General features: G+C 34.4%; 1 protein-coding gene across 2 annotated transcripts in view; it reads right to left on the bottom strand.

Moving 5' to 3' along the window:
* Positions 1 to 13148, bottom strand: part of LOC120626320 — a 44954-nt gene extending 31806 nt beyond the window's left edge. The window contains exon 1 of one of the 2 annotated variants that reach the window (XM_039893799.1): positions 13099 to 13148. The gene's annotated coding sequence lies outside the window, so the exon portion shown is untranslated. The remainder of the gene's footprint in view (positions 1 to 13098) is intronic. The other variant, XM_039893800.1, reaches the window with a different exon arrangement.
* Between the last annotated feature and the right edge of the window lie 498 nt (positions 13149 to 13646).

The raw sequence follows: 13646 nt of genomic DNA on the forward strand, positions 1-13646 counted from the left end.
GTATCGCTAAGCCTTAAATGAGGGGTTTGCTGCTGTCCTCTGAGGAGCTCTGTCCTCTATATCCAACCACAGTTTGGGCAAAATAAAATTAAACACATAAGTATTATAACCTCTATAGTACAAAAATAATTATTGAAATCGGTTATAATTTGTCCGAGCTATAAGTTTAATTTATTTCTAACCGAATCAAGTAAAGTAAGAGGGTAAAATTTGTTTTTTTTTAAAGACTAACGACGACGACTAATATATCCACTTTAGTTGCTTTTATGATTATTATCCTGAGCCTAATAATATCACACTTCAAAATTATGAAGGAGTAAGTATTAAAATTAAGAGCATTTATCACATGTTAATGATACTAACCGACGGCTTAGTGTGATTTCCGAGCTCGAGTGTATGCGGGAGTTCCCAGGTTCGACTCCCGGCAGGCGCAAATTGGGAAATTAAAATTTCTGTCTTTATCGGGTTTGGTCTGGTGGAGGCTTCGCCCATGGTTAGTTATCACCACAAAAGCGTGCCATCAAGCGATTTAGTATTCCGTTAACACGCGCAAACTGATAAATAGGAAAGTATAGGCGGGATCCTCCATGCACACATATTTCCTCCCTGGATAATGCTTCAAGGGAAAGGCTTTTTTTTGGTAAAATCAAAGTCTATTAAAGATATTTTCTTGAAAATACTTTTGAAAACTGACCCTATAAAATGACCACCTATTTTCGCCACTTTAGGGAGTTCAATGACAAATATTTAAAAAAAAAAAATGAAAGAAAGAAAGGGAAACCTAGACGCAATCTATCATGCTAAAAATAATTCCATCGGCTCAGTTTTCAATGTGTACAAGGGAATACGAAACGTCGATTTCGTCTAATATTTTTTTATTGGTAACTCTACTCTCTACGGGACAAGACAAGCTTAGCGTTGCGCTGAGCCTGTCTTGTCCCGTAGAGAGATGTTGGCAATAAAATTCAAAATTCATTCATTTCAAGTAGTAACTTAAACATCAAGTCAGTCTTTTCGTAATGACTAACATCGGTTCAGAAGGCAGATTCCACCGAGAAGAGCCGGCAAGAAACTCAGTTTTTTAATAATAGTTTTTTCAAATACAATGCAATTTTTTTGCAGCTACGCGTATAATAGCCGACAGACTTGCAATAAGTATTTACTGTTATTAATGTATTTTGATATATTAAAGTATACATTAGTTCATTGTTATTTTAATTTTTTTATATCTAGATAATGTATCTGTTTTTTTTTTAAATTTTGCAGTCTGTTATCCCTTTGTTGTCCTTATCCTAAGGTTGCCTGGCAGAGATAGCTGCTAAGCGATAAGGCCGCCTTTTGTATACTGCTTCTGTCTGTATTTTTTTTATTATTCTATTGTATTTTTTGTGTGCAAATTATGAGTATTAATAAATAAATAACATATTCTTACGGGTATGGGCTAATATAACTACCAATGACTAACGAGGGCCTGTGAAGTAGAGGGCCTGTTATTACAACAAAAAGCGTGCCTATGTATGTAGTCGATACTAAAAAAGAGATTGTTGCAAATAATTTTTCCACACAATTACACAATTTAAACTAAACATTTTGCCCTGATATACTCCGCAAAACACGAGAGTATCTGTATGGTGCAATTTATAAGCGAAACGTGCGTAGAGGTCACATTGCCGAAGATCTGTTTGGTGTGTATAAGGATTGAAGAAATTATAAATGACACCACACCGATTATCCTGCTTTTCGCGGAGTATAGCAAATAAATTTTCATAATTTAATATGGAATTATGCAAAGTAACGCCTGCTTCTGATTAACATTTTGCCTGTGAAGAGATTTTATGTACTCAGGAAATGTGGGATGTAATCGCGAATTGACATCCTTAAGCTTTAACTCGTAACTATAGCTCTGAAGACCATTCCTTAATATTCTTTATTGATTGCTAACTACCTTACCGCTTAACAGGCTAGGCCGCTCTACCATTTTAGTCTCCATCATCAGTTAACATCTCAAGTACACTCGAGACTGCACTCAAAGTCTAACTTATAGTGTAATAAAAAATGTCTTCGGTCTTCCCCGTAACGCACGTATCCCGAAGATTAATTTCTTTGATCATGACAAGATTACGATGTCGATAACCCGTGAGCCAAATTAGAAGCGTAACTCGATCGAAAGTATCGTCGAAGGAATTCCGAACCCAGATACGCACGAAAGAAAGGATCAAGAAAAACAAGGGCGAAAAATGAGTACGGATACAAAAGTAGCATAAATAATTAATTGACTCGTGTGTGCCACCGGATCAACAAACAAAAAACCTTCTGTTTTTAGTTTTCTTACTTTATATTGAAACTAGTTGTTGCCCTAATTTTTTGTATTTATGTGAATGAATGAATGAATGAATGATTACACTTTTATTGTACACCACATAAAGTACAGGAGAACTGTAAATAAAAAGTTAACATAACTTTGCGGCCTTATCGCTACACATCTCTTCCAGGCAACCGTAGTCGTAAAACACAGCTCAAGACAGGTCACAGGTGGTGCATATAAATTTATTTATATACATACAAATAGTATATATACCTGTTTTTCTTTTAAAAACATGACGATCTCTTGCGCTGTGAAAAACAAAATCGAATTTATTCCACATCCTACATCTTTCATCTTCGGGTTATTAAACAGCCTTTAAGCTATTTTAGATTTTAACACCTACAGTGATAGCTATGCCAAATATCATCCAGATTAGTTTAGCCGTTCTGGCGTATTTGAGTAACAAAGATCTATGAATAAATTTATATTAATATTAGAACCATGCACAATATGCCATATCATCGACTCAACTTTGCCTGAGGTTTTATTATTCCACTACAAGTTAGCCCTTGACTCCAATTTTACGTTAGGAGAAGATGCTATCTGAGATGGTAACGGGCTAACGTCTTTGGGGGATGGGAGTTGTATTGAGTGCACACTCCTAATCGGTTTCAACGGAACCGCTAAATTGCATGGCGTCACGTTTCTCTCGGTAGGTCAGTAAAGAGCCGCGGCTTACGCCTCCCATCAGATTAGGCCAGAAAAAAATCAGAAAATAAGATAAAATCTAGGTAGGGATCTATCTAGCTAGGGATCTAGCCCTGAACCTTCCAATTATAAAATCACACCGCTCACTTTGCCCCACGGAGGTCATCAAACCGTTCGGAGGTTTCAAGAACGGTACGTTGACGATCAATATGTTTGATGTTCTTGAACAGTTCTTGAAATCACACGGCTGGCAATGATAACACGTAGTGAAATATTTATAAACTGTTACGGACTGGCAGCTATATAAAAAAAAAAACTTCAAATCAGTCACCAAGCGACATCATATCGGAATGCTAAATCAATAAGCACGTCTTTGTCGGTTGGGTGTTAACTAGCAACAGACCATTCTTTCTCAGAGCAGACCACAGAAAATTCTGAAGTTTTAAATTCCAAATTGCCCCTGCTTGGAATCGAACCCCGGTACTCCCATTTGTAAAACAGTGCTCACCGCTTCGCCAGAGAGGATGACAAAACCTTCGGAGGTATTAGAACGGTACGTCAAAGACATTAAAAATGGGCAATAATAAAACGTGGTAAAGTTAAAATGCTCATAATAAAAGGCGCAATGGCATTGAACGCCTCTGGGGACCTTAAATATCACTTGACGTGAAGTACTCGTAGGAACGTGGCTCGCCTTCGGGTTTAAGGTTTAATTACGCCATTAGGAAAGCTCTTGAAATATATTCTTTATTTATCACTGCGCTGGTAATGGTGGTACCTAGTATAACTTTTTTTTTTTTTTTAAATTAATGAATATGCTACGACAGTACACACATTGCCATCTAGCCCCAAAGTAAGCGTAGCTTGTGTTATAGGTACTAAGATAGCTATTGAATATTTTTATAAATATATAATACATTTAATACTTATAATATACATATAAACACCCAGACACTGAGAAACATTCATGCTCATCACACAAAGTTTCCAGTTGTGGGAATCGAACCAACGGCCTTGGACTCAGAAAGCAGGGTCGCTGCAAACTGCGCCAATCGGCCGTCAATTTGTAATTTGTTAGTTTATCATCATCACTCTCAGCCCAATTGCACAGCTACCATAGGCAGGAGATAAAATTATATCCCCTGACAAGGGTTACATTTATTTATAAATATATTTATCGATTTATGAGCGGAAGCGGTGATAGCCTAGTGGGTATGGCTTTGGCTTTCCTTTCGCGTAGACCGTATTCGATCCTCGGCACGCACCACTGACTTTTCGGAGTTATGCGTGTTTTTAATTTAACCCATTTAAATATCACTTGCTTTAAATGGTGAAGGAAACTATCGCGAGGAAACCTGCATGCCTGAGAGTTTACCATAATGTTCTCAACGGAGTGTGAAGTCACCAATTAGATCTTGGCCAGCGTTGTGGACTACGGCTTGATATAATGATGATGATGGTATCTTTTGATATAGAATGTGTAACCGAATTACGAAATACGGTTGAAGGGTGCATAAGTATATTTCATAAGGAATAACCCTGTAAACTGTACTCATTATTTGTACACCACTATAAATAAGGTGTTTTAGGATTAAAAAACCAACAGAGCTACAGCTAGTACCAATAGTTTTGCAAACCACGCGAGAGTTTTCCACAATAACGGAAACAAAGTAACGTACCTATATTCATAAATGCCAGCCTGTACTTACATAGGGAATAAACAATAAATAATGTCAGAAAATCGATATACCGTGGTTACGTGACTTATAAAATGGTTCAATCCGAAACTTTGTATATACCTACAGCTTGCTACAAACCGAATCAAGGGATAGACAGCAATAAGTGTGAAAGTTTGTGAACAAATAAGGAAGTCCGTTTATCAAGTATCGTCAGGTGAGTTGAATGGAATGAAAAGCACGTAGAATCACGTTTAAGACCCAAAACATATATATTGATGCTAGCTTTGACGCCGCTTTTGTTTCGTTTTAGTTTTTGAAAACCTTTCGGAATCTGACCTTCCTGGCGCAACGGTGAGCGGTGTGAATTTAAGTAGGAGGTCCAAGGGGAAATTTGGGAATTTGTAATTTGACCACACCAGAGAAGCTTTAGTCTCTGGTGTATATGAATAAAATGTAACGGACTATGTAATATAATATTTTAATCTCTTTTCAGAAGTGCCACTTCTGTGTAAGTTAATTGCACAGGGTTTTTTAAATGTTCTTAAGGTAAAAATAATAAACTACGAATCAATTTATTATCTAACAAAATATTTGGCTTCTATACTCTGAAAATATGTTATTTTTGACCTTCTGAGAAAATGGCTACCCCTTGTATATACACCCTTGTAATCTTGAAAATAAAAACAAAGTTACCTCTATCGTACCTATCTTTGCAGTATGGGTACTGGGTTATTTATTAAAAGTTTGGGATAAAATACAAAATGCTGTAAATATGTTTAGAACTTATTTTTTTAGTTATTTTTCATTTTATTCCGGCAACTATAATTTGCAAAAAAGTGGAAATAGTTCTAAAACCGATTGCATTCATGTCACGATCTTAAATGTGGTAACAAAGGCTATTTTTAAATGCCGTGAACGGTTCCCGTTATCATTTTTCTGGTATAATTTTTTTTTTTTTTTTATAAGCTTTAGTCTCTGGTGTATATGAATAAAATGTAACGGACTATGTAATATAATATTTTAATCTCTTTTCAGAAGTGCCACTTCTGTGTAAGTTAATTGCACAGGGTTTTTTAAATGTTCTTAAGGTAAAAATAATAAACTACGAATCAATTTATTATCTAACAAAATATTTGGCTTCTATACTCTGAAAATATGTTATTTTTGACCTTCTGAGAAAATGGCTACCCCTTGTATATACACCCTTGTAATCTTGAAAATAAAAACAAAGTTACCTCTATCGTACCTATCTTTGCAGTATGGGTTCTGGGTTATTTATTAAAAGTTTGGGATAAAATACAAAATGCTGTAAATATGTTTAGAACTTATTTTTTTAGTTATTTTTCATTTTATTCCGGCAACTATAATTTGCAAAAAAGTGGAAATAGTTCTAAAACCGATTGCATTCATGTCACGATCTTAAATGTGGTAACAAAGGCTATTTTTAAATGCCGTGAACGGTTCCCGTTATCATTTTTCTGGTATAATTTTTTCGCAAGATAGATCCTAAATGATGCAAGCTATAGGTGTATTATAAGGTTTGAATTTCATTATATGTGTTGAATTTCAGTTGATAAGCTGGAAAAAGGTAACAAATTAGTAGATTGTGTTACAAGGACATAAAATAGGTTTTATGACGAGTATGATATGAAAAAAAATTATAAATTACACACTCTACTTTTTACTTTGAGATTCTGCGAGGAAATTTCTTCGAAGTCTAATCAGTTCCTAAATCAGATCGGTAGTTAATATTTAAGTTAACGATAAAATGGGTATTATGACCGAATTAATAAGCATTGCTTTTTATATGGATTGCGAAGATTTAAAATATAAGTATTACATGAAATAAATTATTTCTAAAAAAGACAAAATATCTCCACATAAAAAAGCACCACTTTTTTTCTCTATAAGGGACTATATTTCACAGGAAATCTTCCTACTCACAATTTAAAATATTTTTATAATATTAAATACTTAATCGCATCTGAGGTTACTTGAATCGCATCTAGGTTACTTGAAAATAGTGTATATAAATATTAAATAATTTTAACAATACACCTTTCACAATGCTCCCGAAATAATGCTTAGGTTAAATAAAAAAACAACTACATAATAATAAAAACTCAGATAAAAGTCCCATATTTAAAAATTTAAAAGGAATAAAAAAAAATCTAGGTACATACTAGTTTAGTGATTTCCCGCCAATTTCTCATATTCTCCGGAGCACAGACTATACACGTCCATCATTGTCAAGTGACTATGCCTACCTTTTTATTTTTTTGTCGTTCCTAAAATTTAATTGATGTATGTGAGTATTTTTAACATCAAGGAATTATATATGAATTTTAACAAGAAATGGACGAAAACTTTGTTATAAACTAGAAAAAAAGAAAATTAAAATACAACAAACAACGTAGGATTTATATTATATTCTTTGCAACAAAAAAAATTGGGACCTAAATGTTAGGTATGCTTTAAAATCCACTAGGACTCAAAGCCGGAAAGTCAATTATAACCTAAAATTTTGTGCTCAAGTGTATAAAATTAAGTTTTAGTCCGCCTACACATACTTAGTCTAAAGTACGACTTTAATAACATGAGTAGTGTAAAAATCATTTCATATTTATAATATAAAGTCAAAACTAATAAGTGTTTGACAAAGTTTAATAAAAACACTAAGTCTCTTTACTTTGCAAGTTCAGAAGTGATGTAACTGCAGTGGTGCCCGTCGGAAATGGTGACTCGTGTTTAATTTCCCAATCGAAATTACGACGTGAATTGAATCAACGGTTTTAGCTTATTGACAGATTACTGCTCAAACAGTTTGGTTTAATCTCAATCAACCTTTGTATATAGATGTTTACAGAGTAGTACAATCACCGATTTATAGGAAAACTTAATGATATTTTTTCATTTTGGCGAATATCATCTAAGATGTGTATTTTATAAAAAGAATAGTATTTCTTAGCACGATCAGATAGATGAGTGTCTGAATGTAGAAAAGAGCTGTAAATTTAAAGAAATAGGTATACTTACTGTAGCTTTACAAAATATCTATAAAAATATAGTATATGTACGACAAACCATTGCTCTTTATAAAAGAAAAGTGGATATAAACACCCGACTTATTCGAAATGGACATCAGCATACCGTGTGCGAAACGTAACCAGAAATATTTTTTAGGATCAAGCTTTTGTAATTCGATTCCAAAGTAAATTTGGAGCTCCTTAAGCGTAAGTTTAAACAAAACACATTTAATAAACCGTGGTTACTAAGCGATTGATTAATTTCTTAACGACAAGGCTGCTTGGAAGCAGGCCGCTCCGCTCTCATCTCTCACAACATTAGAATTCTAAAGATTGTAAATTGTAAAATGATGTTGCAAAAGAGCAATCTGTTATCAATTGTGAATAGTAAAGTGAATAAAAATTCAAGTTTTAAAAAAATATTTTAAATTGCAAAGTTGTTTGAAAATCTCTGAATATACTTGTTTATTTATTATTTCTGTAATAAATATCCCACCAAAAACATTGTGTACAAAATTAGCCAAGTCTCGATGGAGCTGCTTATTTATTTTTAAAAAGTATTGAAATATACATAAAGTCGTGCCAAGTCTAAGGTTCCTTACTGCGATTTCTTTATTATTATAGGTAATTTTGTGTAACTTGGCCGTTGATTAGTATATGTGGTGGTTAGAGGAAAAGGTTAGGTTGCAATATGTTGCCGACAGTAGTATACGAAAGCGATCTTGTGGTGTCTCTGTATAACAAGACTACGTTGGGTTGTAGTGGGTATTCTGGCTTCTTGTCAGGGAGTCTAACAACGAGTAATGGAAGTAACTAAGATAATTTTATATATTTATATTTAAATATAATATTTACTTATTTAATGTATATTGTTGTTTGGTGTCAGAGAACTGTAATTTCCAACAGAGTGCGTAATTAACTCGTAATTTAGTGAAATAACTTGCAGAATAAGTTTCAACACTTACTCTCTCGTTAGTAGTAGGTACTACTGCTAAGTTATAGCTAAAAGTGGCTAAGTTAAAGCTAAAGTTCAGTATCTAGTATTCAACTATTACCGATAAATGCAAAAGATTTTATCTTGGTTTGACTTTTTTTTAAAAGGCACTTATCTACTACGGTTAGTAAATTTCTGTGAAGAAATAGTTAACTTATGAAGCCTAATATTGACTTATTATGCCATGTTTTTCGGAAAGTATAACCACGTATTCGACTGCCTATAAGCTGGTTAGCCTATATCTATAGATACTAATAATATTGTAAAGAGGAAATATTTCTTTGTTTGTTTGTACAGAACGAGCCCCGAAAATACTGGGCGGATTTTAACCATTTCTTCTTCAAAATGAAGCTGAACTAACCGGAAGTACATGGGCGAAAATTTATTTGAAAAAAAAAATCGAGGTGTTTAAGAAAATTGCAATAATGTAACCCAAAGTATGCCTATACAACTCAGTACTAAGCATGCGCTGAGAAAATATTTGTGAAAAATGAATAAAGCAATTATTATAACTTACAAAAACGTCGCGAAGAAATATAGCTAACTATCATAGTTAGGCGCTATGGCGGATTTTGTGAACTACAATTTTATTAGATCGCCGGTAGAAACAAAAGTGGGTTACATTATCGCATCGCATAGTATCGCCGTATTAATTCTTATTAAACTAAATAGTTTTCAAGGGTATTTATATTATATACCAGAAAAAAACTAATTCCTGTATTTCATTCCAAACGGATATTTAATTAAGAAGTTATCGCGAGTTTAAAAGTTAAGGACTACACCTAAACAAAACAGTTTTATTGAATGAATTATTTTTAGATACTTAAAAATATAAATAGAACTACACCTTAGGCTTAATTGAATGCCGCATACCTCTCAATAATAAACTGTAATATAACTGGGATGCTTTAAGAAAAGTTAATAAAGCTCACATAATATAAATATTATACAGAAATATTATAAATATTAGAAATTTTTCGTCATCTAAGGATAATGTAATGTAGATTTACCTATTATTATGTAGTAAAATAAAGTAACAGTCTGATAATCTCCCACCTGGGATATCAGAAGTTTGTGAATAATATATCGAGGGTCCTTTGGAGTCAAGAGAGAGTTTCGCTTTAATGGGTTTGGGTATAAAATAAATACCTTATTGAGATCCAAATACATTATACTAATCGTTTTCCTGTTGAGAATTGAGAGATAAAACTAAGCAAAACTTAAAAGTAAGCTTTGAAAATAATGCTTCGTTTTTAGTAAATCGGTACAAACGATCCATTTTGGTGCGGTTTCGTCCATCTGCCAGAATTATAAATTGCAGTAGCCATCCGTGATCCTTATTGCAAATGAAAATCATAGATATATTTTATGGACAACATTATAAAGTAAGTAAACGCAGTTAAGGGTGTTTTGCACGTTTTAGAATAGTTTATTTATTTTAACGTGGTGGTAGCCTCTGAGTGTTTAGGGCTACTGCGTCAGTTTCGGAGACAGCCGAGTTCTTTCCACGGCACACATCTCTCAATTTTCAGAGCTATGTGCATTTTTAATAAATGTATCTTGCTTTAACGGTGACCAATCGCGTGCATACAGGGTACGCACTAAGCGGGCAGATTATATAAATTAATAATAAAATCTCCAGTACCAATTATAAAAAACTAAAAGCATTGTAAGAGTTATAGAAGCCATGCAAAGAGAGTATGTACAGGGAATTAAGATTCATACTCTCTATGCACGCCACTGATGGTAAAGGAAAACGTTGAGAGGAAACCTGCACGCTTGGGAGTTCTTCGTAGTGTTCTCAAAGTCCACACTTTTAGTCAAAAGCCTGCGTATTCTGAGAGTAGACTCGTGCAGTCGGCCGGTTTTTAAATGATGAAGATGATTTATTATTAACCGATTTCTAAAACTGGAAGAGGTGTCATAGTTTTTAAAGTATTTATTTAAAATTGGTTGAGAACATGAGACAGTCAATTACTTCATTATACCTTTAAAACGCGCGAGATATTAAAATATGGTACCAAGATTGCGAGTTTTGCTCCCGCCGGCCTATGGTGGGTTACACGGTGGGGTACAGCAGAGGAGTGTAGGATCCTAATTATACGATTTATTAAAGCGTGCGCAAGTGAAATTATTATAGGTGTAAACTTCTTTTATTTTTATTGACAAATGTTACTAAAATTAAAAAAAAAAGCGTTGAATGTCGCGCGACGCGACGTCTGCCATATATAAAACATGTTTTTGTAGAATTTATAATTAACATAGAAACATCAAGTAATTTTCGTTAGCAAAATTATTTTTTCTTATTTCTTCCTCTTAATTTTATACTTAAGGATATAATTTAAAAATAGAAGGCATGACGGCATCGGAGAGCGTCATGCCGTTTAACGTGTCGTCATAGGGGTCCTTATTACTGCCAAGGCGCGAGTATAGATGTTTTCTTTTGTTACATTCTCGTGGTCATTACAGTTGTGTGTACGAACCACGCGCATGCGTGCACTACGTGCCGTCTATCTACTTAATGTCTTTCTTCTCTCTCACGTAACGGGAGGCGCTTAAACGTGACGCGTCAAGCAATTGCACTTTCAAGTATCATCCAATATATTAAAATCGAATAGCCGCCTCAAAAAATTAACTTCAATAAATAAAACTTTCCCAGTACTCAGTTTCTCAAAAACTAAACGTAAGCTGTAACCCTTAATCTTTATAACATAAGAAAGGTACTTTGACAGACTAAATGGTCTTTCGTCGCACAGCAGAAACCACTGAAAGGTTCGTTGCTAAATTTGGCATACATAAATCTATTATAACGTATTAAAAAACATCCCTTAAGAAAATTAAACATAACGACACGAAGTCATGATCGATGATCATAAAAAAATCCTAAATCGAGACTAAATAAATGAGCATAAACACATCATATTATTACTGCAAGTTGTCGATTAGGTAGAAAGTCCAGAGACTATCCCGGATGGAGCAACAGGTCAAGGTTACAATATTATTGCCGTGTAAATGACCCACTTTCAAATCAACTATACAAGTTGTAGTAACAATGAATATAAACTGTACACTCCCCACACTGAAAAAAGGTCTAACAATCCTACAACGGCTAAATACAGCTAAGAACAATCGTACTTAATCGTTCAAATAAAATAACCTAAGGTATCTAAATAAGTAATCTAAATAATATCCAATCTTTTGATAAAACTGAAACGCGTAAAAACGATAAGTGATTATGGTAAATTCGCAAGAAATAAAACCGAATAATATTAAAGAGCTTTTATCAAACACGAGAGGGAATTCAGTAGCTGATTATTCGTCTATTAATTCCGGCGGCAAAGTCGATTGTTTGATAAAATGGATTGAAAAAGCGCTGCGGCCGAGAGGTCCCCGCGGCATTTCAAAGTAAAACTTCGGTAAATGAATAACGTGAGATTCGTAAAGTTGCTTTTAGATGTTTCAACTTTATTGAGAGTGGAATGGTTTTTTGTTGTTGTAACAATTAACAAAGTCAGCCCTAGTTATTTGTGAGGTTGCTTTTGGTACGAAAGATCACAGGTGCAATTTTTGTAAATTTTGTCTTTTGAAACCAAAAACTTGGAACTCACATTATTTAAAAAAAAGTTTTTGTTTGATGTTTCGCGGAGTCCGCTTTCAGTTTCATATGAAAACCAGCCGAACAAAGTCTACCGAAGCTGAAGCAAAATGTTTTCTTTGTTTACGTTTAAAATTTTATAATGCTTGAGACATTCTGCCTAACCTAAAATATTGTTTTAAGATCTAACTTTTATACCTACTAAAATTGCTACTGAAGTAAAGCCATTATTTTGATAAACTTAATATAATATCAATAAATCAATAAATGTAACGTTAACACTTTGGTATCATCGCAAAAAATTTAAAATAATTTCTCGAAAGTAATAAAAATGTTTAATCGAATTTATTAGACGCTTAGGTTCGGTCGGCAAAAAAGTGCCCAATTTTATAATATCCTTTGTAAGCCTAAGCAATTTTTTTTAAATCTTAAAGACAGAGTTAATTCCATTATTTCAATGTATATAGGTATAATAAATATACATAAATCTAACAGTTAAATAATCGTTTAAATTAAAAAAAATATACTCAAAAAGGGGAATATCTTAAACGACGTTTCCAAACTACGACATACACTGACTGACATTCGAAAGTGAAACAATCGGAGACGGAAAAGCGCATGCAAACACCGAATATGCCGCGAATAATAATTGCGCGCGTCCATTATGAAATTGTTGCTAGGATTTGTGCTTCGCGCAATTAGTATCCACAAGGGTAAGAGGGATGAGGTAGGGTGTGGGTGGGTGAGAAGGGTGTGGGGTAGGGTTACGTGCTTGTAAGCGTGGCGCGTACCGACGGGTGCGTGGTGTGAGTGCGCGGCGCGGCGTGGCGTGCTCTCTAGACGGCGGTCGGCGATCCACTGCGCGGGATCGCAGCCTCAACCCGGCCCGCCGCCCGCCCAGTCCCGCCCTTCGTAGCCCTCGTGCACGAACACAACCCCTATACAAGCCAGGTTGCCTTCTCACTGACCGTGTGCTCAATATTGTCGCATTTCGATCGCGAACACCGCGGCCGATGGAGCTCAAACCACCGTTCTAGTCCCTTCCTAACTGTTATGTTACCGGGATACATTTAAACTTGTCGATGCACCTAATGATACATACCACTACACCATAGTTCGCATTGTCTAGGACGCTTATCTGAAATTAGTCTATTCCTGAAGCTCTAATACGGAGGTTCTCTAAATGTCACAATAAAAAGTAATTTGTTTAAGTGTTTAGTTAAAGTTGCCTTACAAATTAACTGTGAACTAATTTCTAAAGTTACTATACTTTTTTATATACCTACTTATTTAATAATTGCTTATTAGGCCTAGGTTCGGATGGCAGCAAAATCTCATT

The sequence above is a fragment of the Pararge aegeria genome, chromosome 9 (genome assembly GCF_905163445.1).
Source record: "Pararge aegeria chromosome 9, ilParAegt1.1, whole genome shotgun sequence".
In the NCBI taxonomy this organism is placed as follows: domain Eukaryota; kingdom Metazoa; phylum Arthropoda; class Insecta; order Lepidoptera; family Nymphalidae; genus Pararge; species Pararge aegeria.